Genomic DNA, 25,209 nt, shown 5'->3' with positions numbered 1-25,209 from the left:
CCCACTATTTCACTTGTCAGAAAAAGAAAAAATAAAATAAAATAAAACTGATGTGACACTTTTAATATTAACTTCAACTATGTCTGCAAGAAAATAGAGTGATGTGATTTTGTTTTGAGGTTTTTCTTTTTTTCTTTTTGGAATGTGAAATATTAGTTCATGCCTCAATTTTGTCCAGACTTAAATTTAAACATCCCTTCTTTATTTTATACGTCTTGTAGTACCCACAGAGTCTGAGAATGTGACAGAGGAGCCCTTCCATGTCTGGGAATGTGACAGGGAACATATTATATCTATTTTTAAATCTTTAAAATTCTTACAGTAGCTGAAACCTGGAAACTAGAATTGAATTATCTCATCGTTGGACCTCACCTAACACCCAGTTATCCTTTCCCTCATGTACACTTGGATATTGCTCCTGTCATTTATGTGCTTCCTACAATATCGTCATAGACCACCATCACTTCCACATTCACTCTCCAACCACTCTCCAACACAGTACTCTGAATAAATGATAGCCTAGTGGTTGGAAAGAGTTAGGAGAGCTTTCTGAAGGCCAAAACTAAATTCCCCTCAATGCAGTAACTGAATGGTATTTTTACAAGTTTGAATAGTTAAATCATATCCATAGGAACAGATACTAGCAAAATTCAACAAGATAGACAAAACAAGAGACTAGAGCTTAAGATTTTGGGGAGACGATTTGTTTTTGTCCCTCTAAACAACATTGATACCTGAAAGATAAGCTATATATTTTACGACCACTCCACTTCCAAATATTCCCCATGGGCTTTTCATCTGAGATTCAGGTTAACTGAATATGTATTTACTGAATACTTCCTACACAAAAAGCTCTGTGCTTACTAGTTTTTGTTCATCAGGCTCTATAACAGACAATAGAAAGATAGAAAGAAATGTTATGCATTCTCCTTGAATGGCTCACAATTTTAATAAGATATGTACTGACAATACTATGAGAGAAGGGGGAACCCAGAAAAGAGACACAAATCCAGTCTAAAAATAAAAGTGAATAATTTTAGGAGAGAGATGCTTGGTGGAAGACAATGGCTGGGTGACAAAAGGGGGTGGGAAATAAGAGTAGGTGCTTTTAGGCAAGAGAATCAACACAAATGAAGGTATTCAATGAAGCATAGTACATTAAAAACCACAAAGTGTTTGGTATACTGGGAGCACATACTAAGGTGTGAGATTAGATGAGGCTGGAAAGATAATATCATAAAATTTATTTAATCACAAATAATATTTTTCACTAAAAAAATTTCTGGAAGCAATATGGATGACGAGTTCGAGTTCACGGGAGCAAGAAGGGAATTTGGAAACGATATGGAAGTGATTTAGAGCTTAGCCATTTATGGGGCTCTAAAGAGAATGAGAAGAGTCTGTGATGAACCTCATTTTGCTGTATCTGTCTTACTATAGGGTATTAGGGAAGAGAAGCAAAATAAGGAAGGAAATAATGTATGGAGAATAATAGAAGCAAGTTAGGGAAGGTTTTAATAAAGGTAAATTGAAGATACCTGGGAGATAGCAGGAAAAAATGATAATAACTCTATATGTATATATTAATAATGCAGCTCAGGAAAGAGCTTTGAACTAAAAAGTGATATCATGAGCTATCGAACAAAGTTCGCATATCACAAAAATATGTAAAAGATAAAGCACAGGTAAGAGAGAAGTTGACTCAGGGATGCTTCTTCCCTGAGACTTACATTCATGAAGGCATTTGTTCAATTGCATTTATTAGAGGATATTAAGGGACAGACTCTGCTGGGGTTTTTTAAGATGAGTAGAATCCAGCTTCTGCCATCGAGTACTCATAGTCTGGGGATGCTTCATTGTGAACAAACAATAGAATGTGAAAAGTAAATAATAGAAGCACATATTGTGTTTGTTTAGAACATAGTTTGTCTTTCCTAAGAGACAGAGTCCTAAGGAAACAATGTCATAGGAAAGGGTGACATGTAAGAAAGGTTTCGAATATCTTTAAACGTGAATAAGGAAAAAAAAAAGTACCAAAGTACAGAGTCATAAAGTTTCATGTAGTGGGACTCTGAATAGTTTAATAGTATTGACCACAGACCAGATCTTTAAAAAATAAAAATCAATAGAAGGATGGCTGAAGATGATGCAAACCTTAGTTTTTATGTTTGTTTTCTTATTTTGAGTTTTCATTTTTAAATAATGATAGATTAAGCCAGGGTTTCTCAAAATCAGCCATATTGAGATGTTGGGGCAGATAAGTTTTGTTGTAAGGCTACCCTGTGTACTATAGAGTGTTTAAGCAGCACTTTTGGCCTCTACCTGCTGGATACCAATAGCAATCTTCCCTCCATTTGCAAATATTTTCCTAGGGAGAAAAACCCAAGTGAGAACCACTGGGTTAAGTTATACAAACTTTCAATTTCCCAAGAACACACAGAAGGCAATAATAAAAATGTCCATGTGCCTGTTCTATGTCTTAGTCTCATCTTGAGTTTTTTCCCACCCATCAAAATCAATATTAACCTTTGAATCAAGCATCACTATCTCTGAACAACCATTACCTTATACATCTCTCTTCTAGTTATTACTAAGTGATAAAATTTAGCAATATTTATGCCTTTTTCTCTTTCACAAAGAAACAATTAGGCATGTTCCATAATAGTGAAGAGAGAGTTTGGAAGTTTGTTATTGCCTAACTTGGAAAGGAGAAAGAAATAAAAAGAAAGAAATATAGTGGTTAAGGAAACACTCTACTGAAGGAAGGGAGGGAAGTCAGGAAGGAGAGACAGAGGCCTTCTTAATAGGCACAATCTTTTTTTCTCCTTTTCTTTCAAAAAACCCATTAAGCCTTCAGAAATCTAATGATTCATTTTAATATACACTTGCTATTCCATAATTACATTAGCAATGAAAACTTAATGGAATGCATTGGAACAGGGTCAAGACCTCCCAGGCTCAATATCCTACAAATCATTTAACAAAACACAAATGTAGAGCAGTCATGCAGCCAGGTCACCAGGTGGGTAAGTCCTATCACCACCTCCTCAAAGTTTTTAACACATTTAAATCTGAAAATGTCCATATCCTTTCACTCAAAAAAATGTTTAGAAATGTTTTATTTCAAGACGAGCCAAAGGAAAACCTCTTTGCATTTCAAATACCTTATTTAGACATTGGGTAGTAACGTTTTATTTAGAAAAATGATTAATCATTTTGCAAGACTTATAAAGTACTTATGAAAGGGAAAAAAAAGACCTTTAGGTTGGAAAATTCCTCTCAAAGGAATTCTAAATGTCGCAAAGAACATACTGGACCAATTTTTTTTTTTTTTTAATTCTCTTTGCATCACAGTGTATAACTCACATCTGGGTTGCAACAGAAAGACTGAGACTGTTTATGGATCATCATTATCAGAGACAGAAAAATGTAACTCTAGTGAAGTGAGGCCCAGGGAAACTGAAATCACAAGCAGAACTCCTTGAAGAAAGCCCTTGAATCTGGCCTCCGATCCAAGCCAAAGAAATGGAGCCAGACCATGAAAGCATTTCTGTGTGGATGCATACTTTTCTCCAGCAAAGGACTGCCTGTAGGAACAGAGACTTCGTAGTTAATGATTTCCCTTCATTTCTGTCCCCTTCAACCTGTCCACTTTTGGACCAAATTTACAAGGTTAGACAAGATAAACTTCTTTCTGTTGATCTCCTTGTGAGCTGGAGAATGTGTACTACAATCCTTTCACTGAAACGAAGGATTTATACCTTCCTATCAGTAGTTTAGGTTTATGTTCTGGGCCTCCAGGCAAGATTTCTGAGACAGCTTCACTGCCCCGACAGCCTGTTCTCTCTACATATCTTCCTACTGTCCAGCCTTAAAACTCAATCCTACCTAAGAGAATGTCCTTCCAATCCCAATGCCTGGGGAAAATATGACCAAGATGGTGCAAGAGGCCTCAGTGGGATACCCTGGATGAATTAGAAGCGGAAGAGAACAGGGAGTAGGTGGAGGATGTAAAAGAATCCAAAAGCATTGTGCCAAATAGCTAAGCATCCTGTTCAGTTGTTTCAAATGTCCTTCTTCTTCCCTCCAGACCCCCAAGAGGAAGCATTGTATTAATGTGTTACCTTTCCTTTTGAGCAAGTGCTCTAGAGCTTAACTGCCACAGATAATAAAATAAATCAATGTCCAGAATCCTGCCAGAAGGCAGGCACTGCTGCAGAAGGTGTTAGCAACAAGAATTGAGTAGTAGAGCCATGCCCTCTGCAGAGAAGCTGCCCTCCCTTGCATGAGGCAGCTTCTATGTTCTTATATCCATGGTTTCCACAATGGTATGATCCTGATGATAATTTTATCTAACAAAAACAAACTAAACAAGGTTTTCCTCTCTCAATGTGTTTCCAGTAAGGAATAAAACAAGATCTTCTCAATGATCTTTATACAAAAACTACCAAGAATCCAGGGACAACTCTCCATGGACTAAGTAGCCAACCTAATGATTAGCTCATTGTTTCTCCAAATGTAGAGTATCTCAGAATGTTTTAAAGGACATACGTATTTCTTGGGTAAAAATACTGCTAACAGAAAATACTTAAAAAATTCAAGATGGAATTTTATTTGCTTCTATAGTGTATAATAGATTTTTATTTTTAATCTGGTGTTTATCTTTTCTTCTAGAATTACAACTTTACCCGATTAGTCAAACACCAGATGTTTAAAATAAATTATTTCTACTAGTATTGTGGCTATAAAAATTGTATCTCATTGAAGTTCTCATTTGCATTTTTAAAGTATTAGCAGAGAGATAATGATTTTTCTTTTCATATGTTTAAGAGCCACTTTTATTTCTTTTTCTCTCTAGTTACATTCTTTGTGCATTTTATTTTATTTTATTTTTTCTGAACTTTTTTTTATTGATTTGTAAGAGCTATTCATATAGCAAGGAAATAAACCAGTTGATTCTTATAATTTGAAATACTTTTTTTCTGTCGTTTGTTTTGACTTTTTATGGTACATTTGCCATACACTTTTTTTTTTTTCAAAATCTAGAACTATAATGGCATACAACATTTCTTGGTTGTGATTATGTGTTCATATCTGTTTCTTTAACAAGAATTTAAAAGTAGGAACTATATGCATCTTCACAGCCTCAACACCATGTGTGGTACATACTATATGATCAATAAATGTTTTGGTTCCTCTATAGCAGAGATTTTTGTCTATTTTGTTCACTAACATGTCTCCAGACCTTAACCAGAGGCTAGCTCTAATTCTTAAAAGATATTTGCTGAATGAATGCATGAATCACTAACTCAAAATAGTGTTCCAGATGTCAGATGGGTACTAGACTTATCAGAGTCATCATTTCGTAAATGTCCAATCACTACGTTGTACACTTGAAACTAACATAACATTGTATGTCAACTGTAATTGAAAATTAAATTTTAAAATTAAAAATAAATAAATAAATAATAGTGTTCCAGGAAAAACATTATTCATGCATTGTTTTTTGTGTTTTTTAGAAGAAATCAGATTTGATTTTATTTTTTGATTAATACAGAGTTATCAACTATCATCGCCATGTTTCGCAGTAGATCCTCAGATTTTGTTCATCTTGTAAATGAAATTTGCACTCTTTGACCAACCTCTCCCTATTTCTTCGATCCTCCTGCCCCTAGCAATTACTTTTCTACTTTCTATTTCTATGAGTTTGCTTTTTTCTTTTTTTAAGATTTCACATATAAGTGTTACCACTTTGTCTTTCTCTGTCTGGCTTATTTCATTTAGCTTAACACCCTCAAGTTCCATCCATGTTGTTGCAAATGACAGAATTTCCTTCTTTCTTATGGATGAATAATATTCCATTGGAGATACACACACACACACACACACACACACACACACATATCACTTTATCCATTCATCTGTTGACACTTAGGTTGTTCTTAGGTCTTGGCTATCATGACTGATATCTCTTTGATATCCCGTTTTCCTTTTCTTTGGATATATTGCCACAAGTGGAATTGCCAGATCATACAATAAATCTTTTATTTATTTGTTTGTTTGTTTGTTTGTTTTTAGGTGAGGCAACCCTTGGTTGATCTCACAGATTGCAAGGACCTTGTCAGTTTATAATCTCTTATTTTTTTTATTTTTTATGCCTACAGCACCTGGTCTTCCTAGGTGGTCTCTCACCCAAGTACTAACCAGGCCTGACCTGACTTAGCTTCCGACATCAGACGGGATCGGGTTTGTTCATGGTGGCATAGCCATAGACCTATTTTTTATTTTTTGAGTAAACTCAGTACTGTTTTCCATAGTGGCTGCACAAATTTATATTTCAACCACAGTGTACAGGGCTCCCTTTTCTCCACATTCTTGCCAAAATTCATTATCTATTGTCTTTTTGATGACAGCCACTCTAACAGATGTGAGGTGATACCTCATTGTAGTTTTGATGTGCATTTCCCAATTAGTGATGTTGAGTACCTTTTAATGTACCTATTGGTTATTTGTATGTCTTCTTTGGAAAATGTCTTCATTTTCTCTTTCCATTTTTAATAGAATTATTTGAGGTTTTGCTATTGATTTGTATTTCTTTCTATATTTTGGATATTAACCCCTTAGCAGATATATGATTTGCAAATATTATCTCTCAGTCTGAAGGTGGCTTTTTCATTTTGTTGATGGTTTTCTTTGCTGTACAGAAGCTGACATATACATTTTTTTAATTTCATGTAATTGAATTGCATAAATTCAAGTAATAAACTAGATTTACTAATCTTCTATTTTGTAGCTTCTGAATTTTACATCGTACTCAAAAATACTTCCCCACATTCCAATGATTTATTCGTGTCTTTATAATTTTTCAAAATTTAAATTTTGTAAATCTATTTTGGAGTGAGCTCCAACTTCACAAGAAATTCAATTTTATATTTTTCCAGATGGCTACCCAGTTATGACAAAACGATATCTTCTTCACTGACATGAAAAGCCACCTTCACCTTATGCAAATCTCCCATGTGAACACTCAGTTTGGTTTCATGAATCAATTCGTTTTTCCATAAACCAGTATTGTTTTATTTATTTATTTAACAAGCTTTCTTGAGTGCCTACTACATGACGAGAACTGTTCTGTTTTAGGCACTAGAGACACAGCAATATAAAATATTTTTTTAAAAATAATAGTGATGATGATAATGATGAAAAAAATAACAACAATGGCAACAACAGGAACAAGAAGAAGAAAAAAACAGAAAAAAAGAAGAAAGAGAAAGAGAGAGAGGAAGAAAGGAAGGATGGAAGGAAGAAGGGAAGAAGAGAGGAAGGGAATGAGGGAGGGAGAAAGAGAGGGAAAAAGAGTAAAACAAACCCCTTTGCTCCTCTGGGTTTGCTATTCTAGTGAATAGAGACAATAGAAGAAATGAGTAAAAAATTAACATGTTAATGATAAATACTATGAAAGGAAAACAAAGCAGAAAAAAAAGAGAGAGAGAGAGTTGGAGGTGTGGTGATTTTAATACATTGGTCAGCAAAGTGAGAAAGGGGCATTTGAGCAAACACCTAAAAGAGGTAAGGGAGTGAGTCATTGGCTCTACAGGAGAAAAAAAAAATGAACAGCCAGAGATTGCATGTTTGAGAGACTGTAAGAAAAAATAATGTGGTTGGAACAGAGTGAGCAAGAGTTGGGGGAGATTTTAAAAAAGGATGCGAGAAGGTAGAAAAATGTGGGAGATTAGATCATGCAGTAAAATGTAAAACCTTTGGAGGGTTTTGAGCAAAGGAACTATATGATACGCTTTATGCATTAAAAAATTATAATGACAAAGGTGTTGAGAATAATTATGCAAGTTTAAGGTATAGAAATAGGACAACGAATTAGGAGGTGAACAATAGTAGCTTAGGGTTAAATGGTAGAAGTGAAGATGGAGAGAAGTGGTAATATTATGGATATGTTTCAAAGGCAAAACCAAATAAGATTGGCTATTAGATTGGATATTGTGTGCGAAAGAAAAAAAAACATGAAAAATGATTAAGATTTTTCATCAGAAAACTGAGCAAATGGAGTTGTTAGTAAGTGAATTGGAAAGAATATGGAAGAAACAGGCTTGGGGGAACTATCAGGATTGCTAAGAATTCTTGTGCATTCCACATCTGCACCACAGATAGAGAAATTAAAATATTAAAAGCTAGAACCAATTACTATATTACTACAATGCTTATAATATTCATTAGGGTTATTCACAAACATTCCAATTTTCTTTCCAGGTACCTGGTAGTATCATACTTCATCCAATTTGAACTTAGGTGTAGCCAAGTAACCAGCTATATAGCTAATGAAATCTAGTCACATGGAGCCTCCATCAACTGGAGCCTCTTTCAACCTGAGTCCCTGAGCCGCCACAAGGAGCAGAGTTCTGTTATTCTGTGTTAGACATGTAGCTGGAGCAAGAAATAAACTTTCTTGGGTTAAGTCATTAAAATTGTAGAGATGTTTGCTACTAGCACATATTCTAGCTAGCACTACCTAACATATTCTCACTGATATAGAAATCAGTATCCAGTGTGAGCTATAGTCATGATATACAACATACAACCATAAATACATATCATTGCTTAGTAACCAGGTGGTGAGCAGTAAGGAAAAGAAACTATTATTGGAAGCTGGCAGGATGATGATTAATGCTATATACCAATGATACTTTTGGTTAAGCTGTTGCCTGACATAATTTGGAGAGAAGATAATATATACAAAGAACCTGTAGCTTTAGTGAAAGAGATCAGAAACAATGTTATTGTTGTGTGCCGATTACTGTTGGCTTCTTTTGCTAAAGTATAGCAATCCCCCCTTACCCATGGGGGATACATTTTAGTGGATGCCTGAAACCACAGATAGTACCAAACTGTACATATACTATGTTTTTTATTATACATATATTTATGATAAAGTTTAATTTATAAATTAAGCATAGTAAGAGATTAACAACAATAATGATAAAATAGAACAATATACTGTAATAAAAGTTATGCGAATGTGGTCTCTCTCAAAATATCTTATTATTCTGTATTAACCCTTCTTGTGATGATGAAATGTCATAAAATGCCCTCTTGAGTGATGAGATAAAGTGAGGTGAATGATGTAGGCATGTGACTTAGCATTAGGCCACTACTGACCTTCTGAGAATACATAATAAGCATTTTATGGCTTCTCTTTGGCATATCCAAACTGCAGCATCACCATTCTTGCACTTTGGGGCCATTATTAAGTAAAATAATGGTTACTTGGACACAAGCACTGTGACACTGCAACAGTTGATCTGATATCCAAGATGGCTACAAAGTAACTAATGGGTTAGTATCACATACAGCATGGATAAGCTAAACAAAGAGTATCCACATCCTGGACAGAATGGAGCAGGACAGTGCAAGATTTCATCATGCTACTAGGAACGGGGCAATTTAAAACATAAATTATTTATTTCTGAATTTTCCATTTAATATTTTGTTACTATGGTTGACCACAGGTAACTGAAACCAGAGAAAGTAAAACCACGGATAAGGGGAGAGTACTACTGTACTATGAGAAGAGATAAGTTCAGAAAAGAATAGGCTAGCTTCAGGCAGAAGCAAAAGCAAATAAAATGGAATAGCTAAAATCCACAAATAAAGTGCAAGAGGCTACAAATTCTTCTTTCTTAACTTTAAAAGAAAAACCTAAGAGTGACTTAGAATGATAAAGACAAATTAGAACTTGTCAAGGATAAAATCAAGGGTGTGGCTTTCAAACTCATTAAAAACTCTGAATAGGTTAAGGAGACTAGAAGAGCAAGGGAGAATGGAAGGTTTAATGCCCGTTTATTTCTTCTGCTTGGAGAAAGGGCTTTAGGGAGTAACAAAACAAAACAAAACAAAACAAAACAAAACAAAACAAAACAAAACAAAACAAAACAAACAAAGCCTGGTAGGCTCCTACTTAACTCAAGGTGGAGACAAGAGAACTTCAGAAAAATGAATTAGTACGTCTTAAAATAAACTGTTTGTGGTTACTGGCACATAGAACTGTATGGAATCTAATAAATACAGTGCTTGCTATGTTTTCAACAGTTCTACTACCAAAGAAACCACGTATCTATACCGAACAAGGTCAGTGACTGTTAAAGACTTAAAATCATCTTAGGTCTCTGACTTCCAACAGTCCCAAAGCAGACTGATAAAACTGCTCAGTACTCAAAGGCAGACAAATGTTCCAGTATCTGTTTTGATTAGGTCAAAGTGTAAAAGAAAAAAGAAGAATCTTCTAGAGTGACAGAGTCAAGAGCCATGGGAACACTAGACTAGAGAGCTCTCCCAGTGAGTAGAATTGAGGTATAATCAAGGAACATTCTTCACTGCCAGAGTAGACCTAACTAGATTTCAGAATTTCTAGGGACCTGTAGCTGCTTCGTGTCTCCTGCTCTTTCTTTCTGATGGGAATGTTTATTTTGGATGTCTTATCTCTCTTCTTCCATTATATAATTGGTATGTGGGAGATATATAATTTGTCTATCACATCCATAGATCTTTGGACTAAAAGGAGCCATGTCCAGACCTGTAAGGAGACCATGGAATATCACTCAGAGATTCTGGACTTAGGGCTGGGCGCAATGTCTGGATGGAATTTTGGGTAAGAGGCAGCCAACTATTTGGGGCCGAGAAAGGTAAATTGTGGTAGTGCTTAAAGCTGCTCACTTTGGCCGATAAAAACTGACTCAAAGTAAGATAAGTCACTTTTCAGGTGGAGGCTTTGAGAATGTGGGATTCTCCGCATTCTGTTTTTCCTCAATCTGTCATTATGAAAGAAAATGAGGAAGTCGGGGAAGTGTAAGTCCTTCGAATGCCAAGTAGAATAGAAATACTTGTGAGCAATGCTAATGTCTGTCACAGTCTGCCTTTTCTGAGAGGAAAATAGTTATCCCTGAGGTAGCCCAGTCTCAGCCTCCCTCTTCACAAGTGACAGAGAAATAAAAGAGCAGAACCTTCCCTCCCCCCATTTTAAATCTACTAAGAAAGAGGAGGAGCTAAGGTTTCAATCAGAAAGATTAGAATTTTAAAATCAACTCACTTCAGACCATCAAAAGTGACCCCAATTTTAATCTGTCCAAGATGTTGTCCAAGTTACAAGAAAGAGAAATTCATCTGAGTATGTGTTCTCGTCAGTGACTGGAGAAAAACAGAGTGATTTCATATTCACTCCCCACTGAGTTCAGATTGTTCAAGAAACAAGTCACAGCTGTGACCCTGTTGGAGAGCTGTTGTGCGAAGATAAATGTGGACTCTGAAAAAGATGAATGTGGGAAATGCTAATGGATGTGATAGAACTGAGTTTGAAAGCTTGTACAGAATTATTTAAACCTCCCAGGAAAGTATAGAGTGATACTCGAAAAGTTTAGAAAGGAAAAAAAGATAAAAGTTTGTCAAAAGATGGATTTCTCTGACATTACTACAGAGATACCAAAAATAAAGGAATATAGAAATTGATTTTTAAAGTCCCTATCTCAGACCCTGAATTTCCAAACAGGAAACCTCTTCCGAAATAAGAAATGTATGGTGTGACCTACATGCCAGAGTCCTGGGGTATGAAAACACTCCTATGTCCTCCCACCTACACACGAGACATCAGCTAATGTGTTGGAGCAAGCAGTGGGGAAGATGAAGCTTTGCTGTCTTACCTGCCACTCACCTCCTGCTGTGAGGCCCAATTCCTAACAGGCCACAGACCAGTACTGGTCTGCGGCCTGGGGGTTGCAGACTCCTGCTCTACATCATTTCTTTCCACCACCCAGTATGTTCCTACCACATAAAGTCTTCTTGTGGTTCCTTTGGGCTTTCAACCCTATTTGCTATCTCCCAGTAATACTCTTCTCCCCTCTTTTCCTCTTAGACTGTAAATTACAGAAGATGGTATAAATCATTTTTGCATAGTGTTACCAAAGTGTTCGATAAATGTTTATTGCATAAGTGAGATGATGTTGCTCCTCATAAGGATTACACTGAAATAATGCTGCAAGGGATTTTAATCCATTTCTTGTTTTTCCCAAGAACAATCGCTGGCAGACCTTGCCAGCAGCAGCGTTTATGCTGAGATAACTTGTGGATTATAGTCCTAAACTTACCCCCAAAGTTTACCACGAAATATCTTGCTTTTATTATTATTTTCGCATCGCTTTAGTATATTGATAGTCTTTGGAAACAAATGACATTGTTCTATTTATAGCATTCTGTTTTTAGCTATATATTTACAATATATAGCAACTCTCAATCACTGAAAAGATCAAATCCTAGAAAACATAGCATTTCTACGCATGATGTTAACATTGTTCTCTAACAGTTGTTAGCCGAAGATTCATTTGATGAATCCTATTTATGTATACATTTCTGTTCCATTAGGATTAGAGACAAGTTCCATTTAGAAATAACTCCAAGAACAGTTTTTATATTTTCTTTTCACATTGAAAACCAGTCAAATTTGCTTCAGCCTCAAAAAGTGTGTTTATGTAAAATTAAAATTAATGCTAGCAGCGAGCTGCACTTTTTTTTTTCCCTAAACGGGAAATGGGTTAAAAAGCCATATATTCAAACTGTTGCATTTTTTGACTAAGGAAATCAGCATGCATCAGGGGCCTCACTCAGGGTCATGCAAGCAGCTGAGTGGCAGAACCAGAATTTCAGAATCTTAGCCCTTGTATCTCCTACAATACAACTTAAGTGTAATGAATTTCAAACATTGACCAATACTCATTCACTTTTTCCCATTATTTATTTGGGCCATGATGAACAATGAGTTGATATTTACCCTATGGAGCTTTTAGTTAGTGGAAATTGGTTCCTGGAATGAAATGTTAGATACTTGACATTATTTATAAAAATGTATTAATTCATTGATATTTCACGGGAATTTAAAAATAGTTTGCTTCCTTAAGGGAAAGAGTTTATTATTTTATTCTAATTGAATTCAGAAAAATATTTTTTCCTGAGTTTAGTAATATAATTCTATATGAAAGCAAAAGCATCTGAACATTAAAGAACTTAAGACAAATAGTCAAGCTCATTTTCAATATCATTATCCCACAAAATCGACAAAGCTTGCCAATAAAAAGGGAAAATACTGATCAATGACTTGAATGTTTTCTTAAATTTAGGTTTTTGGTATCACAGCAAAAATTTATTTAATGTTCAAATGGTTTAATGCTTATCAGCATATTTTTTATATTATTTAGGCATTTAACACTTTTTTCTTTGTAAGATCATTGTGTTCTCTTTTGGTCTTCTGTTCGGGTTGCCATTTCAACTGCTCACAAATATCTCTGGAAGATACTTTAAAATTTCTTTTAGTTTATATATCTCACTTTCTGACATTTGTCTTTTCTGTAAAGAAACATATAGACTTTAACAACACAAATTTTTCCAAGAAAATGTTAGTAAAGAAATCACTATTATAGATTTGTTTTTAACTCTTAAATTGTAAAAAAGCAAATGCAATATATTCTGGAAAATTCCCTAATTTTAATGGCTGTTGATTTTATTGAAAAGGAAAATATTTGTGCATTAAATGAATTTAAACAGGAACAAAAAGTGTCATTGTGTTCTATGAAGATTTCATATGTTTAAAAAAAATTGTGATACATACATACATATACATTTGTGTGTGCGTACACACTAATTGTACATTTAAAAACTTTTACTAAGAATGGTTAGGTCAACAAATACCTAATAAAGTTAGATGTTTACTTCTGAAAGCACTTTCTCTGAACTGAATCCAAGGAGCTGAAGTGTATGGTACCGGAAAGAGGCAACATCCATGGGTAGTGGGGAAAGTAAAACAGACGGACTTCTCAACGATTTTTTAAAAATGTTAAATAACTAGGAGAATTTACTTGTTTTCAAATGGAGAATAAATGTGGACATTTAAAGTTGAGTGGGGATGTAGGGATGGTGGTCTTAAAATAACTCTATTTTATTTTCTCATCAAACCTCAGTTGGCCTACTTTAGCCCATGCATTGCAGAATTCCCATGTGGGAGACTCATGTGAACTACTTATTTAACATCTTTGGTGATATAATCCCTAAAAGTAGAAAGAAGCATCAAGATTCATGAGTGTGTTGCTACTGGTGTCACAACATCAAAAGGAGCAAAGACGGGAATCCAGCTGCTAGAATTTGAGTTAGAAGAAGAAACCACTGTAGATTGTTTATGGAAGCACAGATGGCTAAAGGAAAAACAGCCTTCTCAGCGCCAGCTTGCCAGAAGAAACACTGGCAGGACACAGTCACATTTGTTAACATTTCCCTCCAATTTGAAAGGGTCCTAATTTCACTGTTGGACAACGATATTTGACACTTTTCATATATGACTTGTATACAGACTACGACTATAAAAGTTTGAACTGGAAAACATCTGGAGAGAGAAAAAAAACACTTCACCTAGCAGGAGGTCAAGGCACACAATGACCTTTTGGAGCCCTCAAAAGAATTACGGAAGCTTAGGAATGGCCAAACATGGAATGAACCGCCAAGCATGACAAACACATAATTTAAAAAGCATGGTCTGATTCAAGGTTATAAAAAAATAAAAGCAAAGGAAAAGGATCCATTCGTACACATTTGTGATAACTGTCTATCAAAAACGAGAGTAAAAGTTCTCACTACAGCTTAAATGAATATACAGAAAGAAGTTGTTTAGGAACATTTTGAAAAAGCTTGCATAATAGTTTATAGAGGGTCATACAATTAAATACGTAGTTTAGTTTTCATTGTTCTATTTTGATTTTAACTTCTTGTATTTTTTGCTAAAAAAAACTAATAAAACAAAAGTAATACATCATTAACCTCATTCTGCTTTCTAATATAGGAAAGATTTAATGGTCTGATCAGGACATATCTACCTAGATTGAAAAAAGAAAAAAGGGTGGAGATAATAATTCTTAAAGAATTATATATCTATTTAATTTTCTAATTAGTGTTGTTCAAGGGTCCCAATCCTAGAGTGAGAATATATACCCTTACACACTCACACGTACCATTCTCAACTGGAGGCCAGTTGAGCATCAGGCACAGGAGGGTTTAGTTTCTAAAAGTGATTGTTTTTCCCAACTTCAGTCCAAACAAACCAAAGAGTGCGGGAAGATATAAAATGTAACTTATCCCCATCATGTCTATTTTATATTAAGAAAAGACTCAAACCAATTAGCATTTATTTAATTATGTTAATGCTATGTTATTAAACTATGTTAATGACTATATATCTGACAGTCTGGGAAAACTAGATACTTCAAAAATAGCTTCAGAAAATCACATAACGAAGTAAAAAATTGGGACATATTCTTCCACTCTGACTCTCAAGGATTATGCAAATCCCCACTTCTCTGTCATTTAATGTACATTTGAAATTCTATGAATCAGTTTTCATTACATTAACCTTACATAGGAATGAGCATGTTTATTCTTAAGTTCTATTTATGTGATACCAAACATTCAGGTAAATGCAAAAGAATTCTTTTGGTTTTCCGAGCATTAGCCTCTGGTCCTCAATCTCCCCCTGCCCACTCTGGGTTCATACTCTCTTCAGAATTTAACCAGAAGCATATAGGGTAGTGATTCTTGATGTGTATTCTGGGCTATCAGCATCAGCATCACCTGAATAAAGTGTCTAGTAGATAATGGAGAGTCTTTGAAACCTTCTAAGCATATCAGTTTGACTACCTTCTATGGGACAGGTGTAACTTAAGAAAGGCTGGATACAGTAGACCCATTAGGAGGCTGTGGAAATTATCTAGTAAGTGTTGTTGTGAGTCTCAATCAAGGCTATGGTAAGTGGGATGGAAGCCATGTGAAATATTTAAGAGTTTAAAATGGCAGGAGTTATGATGCACTGAGTCTTATAGAGTGGAGTAGGGGAAGAGTAAGGGAGTGTTGTTTGTGACTAAGAGCAAGGACTTCAGAGACCGAGGGACCCCAGTTCTGCCACTTACCAGTTGTCTGACTTTGAGCAACTTATCTTCTCCGCTGAGCTTTGGGTTCTTCATCAGAAATACTGTTGATATCATAAGGTCGTGTGAGGGTTAAAGGAGGTCACATATGGTGGGGTTAGCACAGAGCCTGGCACATAGCAAGTGTTCGATAAATCCTAGCAGGTTTTAAGACTACTCCAGGTTTCTGCTGAATAGGAAATGAGGAAGGAAGGAAAGGAGAAAACAAGGGTGCCAGTGAGCACTGGGGAATCCAGAAGGTGGGGATAGTATGCTGGAAGTGTTTTAGTTAGGTTAGTTTGATGGCAATAACCTTGGAAGGGAGGCAAGCAGCAAGAAGGAATGAGGTAAATAAACCTAGCTTTTATTTGTAGAGCCTGCTTTGTGTCAAACATTGTGTTTTATATACATTATTTTGCAGTTACCCCAATCCTACAAGGTGGCTGTATCAGCCCTATTTTAGTTACCCAAGCTGTTAAATGACACAGTTAAGTTTTGATCCTAAGGTCTAACTCCAAAACCCATTCTGGACCAGATGTGGGCTGCTTCTAAGACATAGTGTAAAAAAGGGGCTATGGAGGTGACCAGGAAGGTTCAGGAAAAGGGTAAAATCAGTAGGACCCGATGACTCATTGGATATGAAGGAAAGGAAGGCAAAATTAGTTTTAAGCTTTCATGTCTGGGGGATAAGAAAATGATGATGAGATTAATATAAGGAAGGTAGGAGAAGGAATCATTTTAGGGGGCAGCAAAAAGATGAGTAGAACATTAAGTTTCAGATGGCAGCAAGAAATTTCAGTGGAAATGTCTGGTGCAGGGAGATTTTGAAGATGAGCTCTAGTTGTACTCCCCTCAGCTACAATGGATATTGAAGCACTGGCATCACAATGGAAAAGGAAAATGCTCATGGAAATCTCAAGGTCCTTTCCTTCCCAATGTTTCCTACAAGTTTGCTTAAAAATGTGAAACATAAAAAAATTGTACATGATTTTGAAAGACTAAAACATTGTGGTTCAACAGAGCAGACATGTTTTTCTCTGACCAACCAAGAGTTTCCTGCTTTCTAATGCCAATTTATGCTCAAATACCCTTTTTCCCCTAACAACTTAAAGTGTGAAAACATATGCTTTCCTCTGCCCGCATTCTGTCCACAGCACATCCTGTAAAATTCCATCCTTCGGCAGTTAACTTACAGCTTTAGAATCATATAGGTCTTAAAATAAAAGTCTGAGGGCTCAAAGAAAACAGTGGGTTTCTAATGTAAATATATCATGAGGCCAAATATTTAAGAAAATATTCAAGTTTCATAATTTCAACCCTTCTTAAAGGAGTCTTTTAAGAGCTAATGCTTTTTTCTTTTCCATTTTAAAATATGAAGTTGTGCAGTGATCATTTCCTGTAGGGTTGCAAATATAGACAAGCTGTACTTGGCCCTCCAAGAAAGGTACACAAAACTTAAACTTTTGGTATACTCTGGAAAATGAACTATTTCCTAAGCAGACTCTGCACTGTTGGGATGAACTGTAATACCGAATTTAGTGTGTGTCTCACTAGAGAAAAAAAGAGGTTTTTAAACTTTAATAAACTTTTATTTCTAATATGAATATGATCCAAAAATAGATAATATGTCATTGTTTGGTAGCTAAGTTAGATGGCAAATTATACTGTAGCCAAACCATTTCTGTATGTATTCCACAACCACAGAAAAAAAGTCAAGTGAATAAAATGAGTATGCATATCTCGTATTCTGTCAAAACCTATAATAATGAAGGCAGTCTAGAGAATAAAACTTGTAATTTTCGTGCAGGTGGATTCAATTAGGAGGAGAAAATAGTTTGGGGATCCACTAATTGCAGTGCCATAACAGATATCTTTTGGGTGAAAAAGAAGAGGATCTTTTATTAATAACAGCACCCTGAATAAAACTGAAAGGATAACCAGAAGAGGAAAACAACATACAACAAGTAACCAGTCCTGGAAAGTTCATTTTAGCAGAGTAGTAACTTATTTCAGGAGTGGCTGATAATAGGAAATTTCTTCTCTGCAATAGGAGTTTGGCACGGTTTGCTCTTTCCCTAATCCATTTCGGAACATGAAGGATGTGCAATGTAATGTCCAAGGAAGATGCTTGTGAGAGCAGGCCATACCATGCCCCTTAAGAAAAGATCACATACTACCTGGAACCCCAGCCAGGGTTTAAAAACTCCAGAAAATATTAAGTAATCTTTCCAAAGGATAGTGATACGCTGCAACGGGAATCCCAAACGCAGTTCATTAAAGAAATACTGAGTTCAAAAAAGACAAATAGTATGGCTGATTTGAGGATTTGTTTTGTTTTGTTTTTTGCATTAAAAAATAAAGTAACCTTAGATTATGTGTTCAGATAATTGAAGGGCTGGGAAAGACCAATATGTCACAAGTAGAGGAATGGTTGGGCAAATTATTTATTGATGAAATTTTATTCAGGTATTAAAAATGATAACTATGAAAACTAAAATCAAACAAAATCATTATAACTTAATCATTTTTGTTCAGAACACAATATTGATTACAATTATGGAACAATATGTTTTTGCACAAAGGCTAGAAAGGAGTACATTACATAAAAATTATGTTTGAATGGTTATATAATGTTTTAATTTTTACACCAATTTTAGTATAGTTTTATAAGTTTTAAAACAATTCCTGAACATCAATTATGTTACATTCTGTTTATATGTATAACACAAAATATAGAAATTTAAAATTAAGCAAATTTTTGTCTTCATTAAAGAGATAGAAGAGCATAATGTTTGGCTGGGTTCAAAGCCTCACCCTGCCGCTATTTTAGTTGTGAACCTTGGGTAAGCTAACCTTTCCGTGCCTCAATTCTCTCCTTCATAAAATGGAAATGCTAACAGAACCAGTATGTCATGATTATTGTCAAGGTTAAATTAGACAATCCATAAAAGTCCTTATTGGAGTGCTTGGCACTGGATCAGAAAATTTTACTAAATGACAACTATTATAGCTAATATACAAAATATGAAGGACATTTACATACACGTGTGTATTACATACATGTTCATATGTGTAAAGACACATAGTGCATGTCTATCACATACACTCAGTAAGCAGAAACTGTCACATAGTACTCACATAGCTGTTTACATTTCTTGAGTGCAGCACATATGATGTGCCAAGAATTCTGCTAAGAATCTTAAACACAAATATTATGAATTATATGTGATATGTTATATGTTTTATTTTATAGCATTTCATCCTTACAAAAATTCTAATGTCTAGGAATTATTATCCCCATTCTATAGATGGGGAAATGGAGACCCAAAGAGTTTAAATAAGTTCTCCAAGACTACAGAACTGTAAATGGCATAGCTGGACAAGAACAAGGCTACCTGACACCAAATACAAGCTCTTAATTGTTAGCCATACTGCTTTCAGTAAATGAGAAATAAGATACACTTAGCTCTTATCTCAGCCCACTATATGCCTCATCAGTCTGATGACAATCAATGAAACGGTGGCTCTAGTTACTCCTTCAAACACCTGCAAGGATAAAGTCCTGCTGTAAAGCACTTCGACTTTTCTTCTCTGAAACAATCCGGGTCTTCTTTATTTTAAGTATGCCCAGCAAATCCCATTGGGTACCCTAATTTGAGATTGAGGATGAAGGGTTGTGAGGTCATCTCGAAGTGGTGTTAAAAGAAAATAACTTCCCATTAAAGAAAGGTGTACAAAGAAAAATCTTCCTCTGCAAATATGTCATTTTAACAATTTCGCATTATCAAATAGGTTTCTGAATTTACTGTTGGAACTTCTCTAAGCTTTTAATGTGCTACTATGAAATTTGGATCTTCGAGAAAAGGATTTAACATGCAGTATTTTTCTCCCCAGAACCCTTTATTCTGGGAACCCCAGTTAACACTTCCCAGAATGAGTGTTCCTAGGAACCCATTCTGAGATGCTGATCCAATTGAAAAGCCACTGCCAGGTGTCAGGAGATTGGAGTTTGAGTCCCAGCTCTCCACACACTCATTGTGATCTTAGGCAACTGCTATACCCTTCGGCTACTTCTTATAAAATTAGGAAATTATGTCTAGTATGCTGTGGTGGCACAGAATGCCTTTCTGTGTCAAATGGCTGGAAAAATCTATACACTTGATTGCTCCACACCACAGTGTGGCTCTTGACTCCATCAGAGTCAGAAATAATATATAGTATAAATACTATTCATTGCTTAATATGATACCACGGGACTAGAAATTTGGCCCTATTTTATTCCAATTAGCCAGCATAAATATCTCAGTTGTGTCCTAGATAAACTCTATTAGATAAATATAAGGAAATGAAGGAAAGTTCAAAATCTGTTATAATATACGTCAGTTTTAACATTTGAACAGAGAAATATATGTCCAGCAATAAATTAACACATTTACAAAATAAATCATTAGCAGCTCAGGGAAGAGTAATGAATTACACTAGTATTGAGATAGCCTATACAGCATGGATACAGTAGACGTAGGGATGATTTACATCCTGGGTGGGACAGAGCAGATAGACATGAGATTTCATCACACTACTCAGAACGGCACACAATTTAAAACTTATAACATGTTTTATTTCTGGAATTTTCCATTTAAGATTTTTGGACCATGGTTGACCACAAGTAACTGAAACTGGGGAAAGTGAAACCGCGAATAAGGGGGACTACTATAAAAACATTCATCAGGATTGATGTAGGGACTAAATGAGATGTCAGCATTAAAGGCTTATCACAGTGACTGGCATAGATAACATCGTTCTCTTTCCAAAGAGCCATTTAGGTAATGTTATCTATTTCTTTCCTCCAGAGTTATATTTGGTCCTCCAAATTTGCTCGTTCTCTTTGAGAGCACTATGTAGCTTGTCGTTCTAGAATAGATTTCTCATTGGATGGGAATGGAGAATAAAAACCAGAAAGAACAGAACAGGGTGGGCAATGGAGAGTCAGTTGGTTTATGATTAAAATCTCTGTTTTAGAATCATACACAGTATATTACAATGTTTTTCTATGACACATAATAATGTAATAGCCATGCACATAATTTTTTATTTTATTTCATTCTATGGTGCCTCTAAGCATTAAAAAATTTAATCTGTTAAACTATTTTAGATGAAAAATTTAATTTTATTTTGTCCTTTTCTTTGCATGTTTTATATGGAATTTGTTCATTTCTGTTTTTCTCATCTGGAGACTTTACTTCAGTAAGTAAGTTTGGTTTCTTGAATTGCTGTTCACATTTGGTTTAATCATATAAAAATGTCAGAAAAAATATATCACTACATAAAAAGACCTAGAGTCTTTAAAATAATAATAATTAATCAAATAAGAAATCAATTGGTATTAATAACTCTTCATCTGGCCTCCCAAAACATCCACTTGTACAATTACAGACAAATAAGATTTAAATTCATTGAACAAAATTTACCTTAATAAAACCCAAATCCAACTGAAAACAAAGACCCAGGATCTGGAGCCCAAAATAACAGCAACTACCGCCATGGAGAATGTCACTCTCTTTTCCTCAAAGTGGTGGTTTTACCACCCACTGTCTGACCTTCTACATACAATTCTAACAAGCTCCTTAATTTTTTTTTTAAGGAGGGAGATTTATGCATGTTCCATTGAAGGCTATGATTTTTGAGAATTCTGGTGCGCTTTTTTTTTATCATAATAGAAATCAGTTTCTAAGAAGTGTGTGTGTGTGTGTGTGTGCATGTGTGTGACAGAGAGAGAGAGATCAAACATACCTTTAAAAAGATCTAGAAAGATGCATCATTAGCTGTTAACAGTACTCAACTCTGAGGAGTGAGCTTACAAAGGAAGAATTTGTTTTCATTTACTCCTATATTGGTTGCAGTTCCCCAGGAATATTACACTTAATTTTTTTTAAATAAAGGAATAAAATCTCATGGTGCACATAACATAACAAAACATAGCAACATACATTCAAGGGTTAGGATTATTCTCTCTACAAGTTCACCCACCTGAGAAAACAGAACCATTATTATCCCTTTTAGGTGCAAAACATAAGATTCATGTTTGCTTCTCTTTTGTTTACAGAGTACTTCTGTTAACTCTACCCTCAGAACATCCCCTGAACCCAACCAGTTCTCACCTATGCCACCACCAGCGGCTGGACCCAAGCCATGCTCTCATCTCAGGCGGGCTACTGCATATGCCTTTTAACCAACCTCCTGCTTCTGTGCTGGCTCTCCAAGGTCAATTTTTCAAACTGCAGTTATGTTACCCTTCTTTAAATGTAAATCTCTCGTGTCAATCCCCCACCCAAACACCTGTTCACATGTCTTAAGAACAAAATCCAGCCTTCTTATCATCACACGATCTGGCCCTTGTCTTTCTCTCTAATTCAACTTCCTACCACTCTCCACCTCTTTTATTCTGACCTATCTGTTGTTCATCAAACATATCAACCCCTTTCCAGTTGGCATGCTTGTATTAGTTTGCTAGGACTGCCATAACAAATACCATCGTCTGGATGGCTTAAACAACAGGAATGTACTCACAGTCTGAAGGCTAAAGGTGCAAGATTAAGTTATCGGTAGGTGCGGTTTCTTCTGAGGCCTTTCTCCTTGGCTTGCAGATGCTGCTCCTCATGTCCTCACATGGCTCTGTCTGTGTCTGTGTTCAAATCCTTCTTATAAGAATACAAATTATATTGGATTAGAGACCAACAATATGACTTCAGTTTACATTAATTACTTCTTTACAGGCTCTACCTCCAAATACAGTCACATTCAGGACCTCAACATATGAATTTAGAGGGGCCAAAATCTGCCTATAACAATGCTTTTCATCTGCCTAAAATATTCTTTCTCAAGAACTTTCGTGGTTCATCCTTTCATATCATTAAGTTCTCTGCTTAAATGTCGTCTCCTCAAACAGGTTGTCTTACTTATAATAGCACATAGCACCTCTTTGTTCTATTCCTTATTCTACTTTAGTTTTCTCTATAGCACCTCAATGACTTGATAGCACTATATGACTTTTTAAAAGTTTTTCATTGTTTCTTCATTCTCACTTTCAGAATATATACACACACATACACACACACACACACACATGTATACATCATTTATGAAGGCAAGGATTTTTATTTGTCTTATTTATTGCTGTAACCTCAGTTTGTACAATTGTACTGGGAACATAGCTAGGCTCAGCAAATATTTACTTAATGAATCAGTAAATGAATTTGTATTTTGAAGATTTTGCAAAGAAATATCGATGAGTTCTTTCTAATAGCATAAAGACACTGGGTAAAAAATAAACAATCCTTTATATAGACCATGCACAAACATGAGCATGGAACATGTTATTAATGATCACGCTCCCTAAAATTAATGTTGCCTATTTAACAACAAATTAAATAGACTATGTTTTATCATGATCGATGTAGTTTATCAATTATTGAATTAGACAAGTTGTTTTCAACCAAGGGTAATTTTTTCCCCCACAGAACATTTGGCAGCATCTGATATATTTTTGGTTTTCATAACTGGGGTAGGAGGTGCTATTGGCATCTAGTAAGTGGAGGCCAGAGATGCTGTTATACAGTATATAATTCAATGGACAACTTCCCACTACAAAGAATTTTTTGGCCCAAATTGTCAATAGTGCTAAGTCTGAAAAACCCTGATCTAAAAAAATTTAAATCAGAATAGCAGATTCTTTGATCAATTCACCCCTAACTTAGTCTTATTTTTAGCATAAATAATGAGTTCTGTATAATAAAATATTAAAATGCCCTATTTCTAGCCAGCTCTAGACAAAACTGCAAATTAATGAACTTTGTCTTAGAAAGATTTTCACTTTTCCCCTCTACCTCACTCCTCTTTTGATATCTTTTTATTCTTACCAGTGTGATTCCTTAAAAGGTAGAATGTCTCCCCCTTGAGCCCATTCCCTAGGGGCCAGAGTTTTCACTAGATTCCATACCAGGGTGTACCCTTACCTAGACTAAGCTCCAGATTGCCCACCCAGCTTTGTCACTTGTCTACGTCAGCTCGAAATGCTGGAACACTAGGAACAAACCAGGAAAAAATTTAGCAAGAAAAAATGTAGAGTTCTACATTTAAGTTTTATTGACCAAATTTCACCAAGAAAGAATCAAGGAGATGATTTAGTCAAGGTTCACATTGAAAAAATCTGGGATATTTTATTGACATCCTCAAGTTTGACATGAATCAGGACTGTACTGAAATCCTGATGCCCCAATCCAAGAACGTAACAGACCACCATACTTCAGGTGGAAGCAATACCTAGAATATACAAGAAAGTGTTGAGAACCCACAATCATTATGTGAGCATCAATTTCTAGGGATACATTGATAAATCACTATATTCAGAGGAACTATCAAAATGACTGGGAATTTCAAAGCCATACTTTATATGTAACAACTAAAAAAAACATGAAATTCTGGTGCAATAGAAAAGAACACTTAAAATAGATAGAATAACTATATCTGAATGTTTGTGCAATGACTGCCAAAGCGGGGAAATACAGCAACGACAACAAACTTTCTTTTTTCTTGCTTTAGAGAGAACTAATACTATTGAGCTGAAGTTATAAGAATGGGTGGCAGACTTATACTCAATATGGAAGAATTTTATGACATCTTGGTAAAAAGTGCTGCTTCACAAATAGTGTGTTTCTTATTACTGGAAATATGCAAGCAGAGACCACAAGACTGCTTCAGAGACACTGCAGAAGTGATTCCTATTTGGGGTAGGAAGTTAGACTAGAAATCTCTACATGCCCTTTCAATTCTGGAATTCCATGAGTCTGATCATTTTTTTATTATTATTAAAAGCAAAATCTAGTCTCTACAAAAGAATATATTTGAAATAAAGTTTTCTCCTTACTCTCAATAGCTATAAGACCTCTTGAAAGAACTATATTATCTACTATTTTTCAATCACTAGAATATATGTGGTTAAAAAGTACCTTAATTTTAAGTTATAAAAAAATTATAATTGAGGTTACTTTAGGTATAAAATAAGAATGCATATAATTTTAAGCAGCACAATCCTGCCCTACTTATCTCTTTTGATTTTTATTTAAATGCTTTCTTAGATATATTTTTTCAGATAGGTATAAAAATTTTCTCTAAGTTACAGTTTTTTTTTATGAGTCATTAGGGAATAATG

General features: G+C 35.2%; 1 pseudogene; it reads right to left on the bottom strand.

Annotated features, from left to right (window-relative positions):
• Positions 1-6,155: 6,155 nt before the first annotated feature.
• LOC120595175 (uncharacterized) lies at positions 6,156-6,274 on the bottom strand (annotated as a pseudogene).
• Between the last annotated feature and the right edge of the window lie 18,935 nt (positions 6,275-25,209).

Source organism: Pteropus medius, unplaced genomic scaffold (assembly GCF_902729225.1).
Source record: "Pteropus medius unplaced genomic scaffold, Ma_sr-lr_union100, whole genome shotgun sequence".
Classification (NCBI taxonomy): Eukaryota; Metazoa; Chordata; class Mammalia; order Chiroptera; family Pteropodidae; genus Pteropus; species Pteropus medius.
Note: the sequence above shows the minus strand (reverse complement) of the source record. Positions and strands in the feature narration are given on the sequence as shown.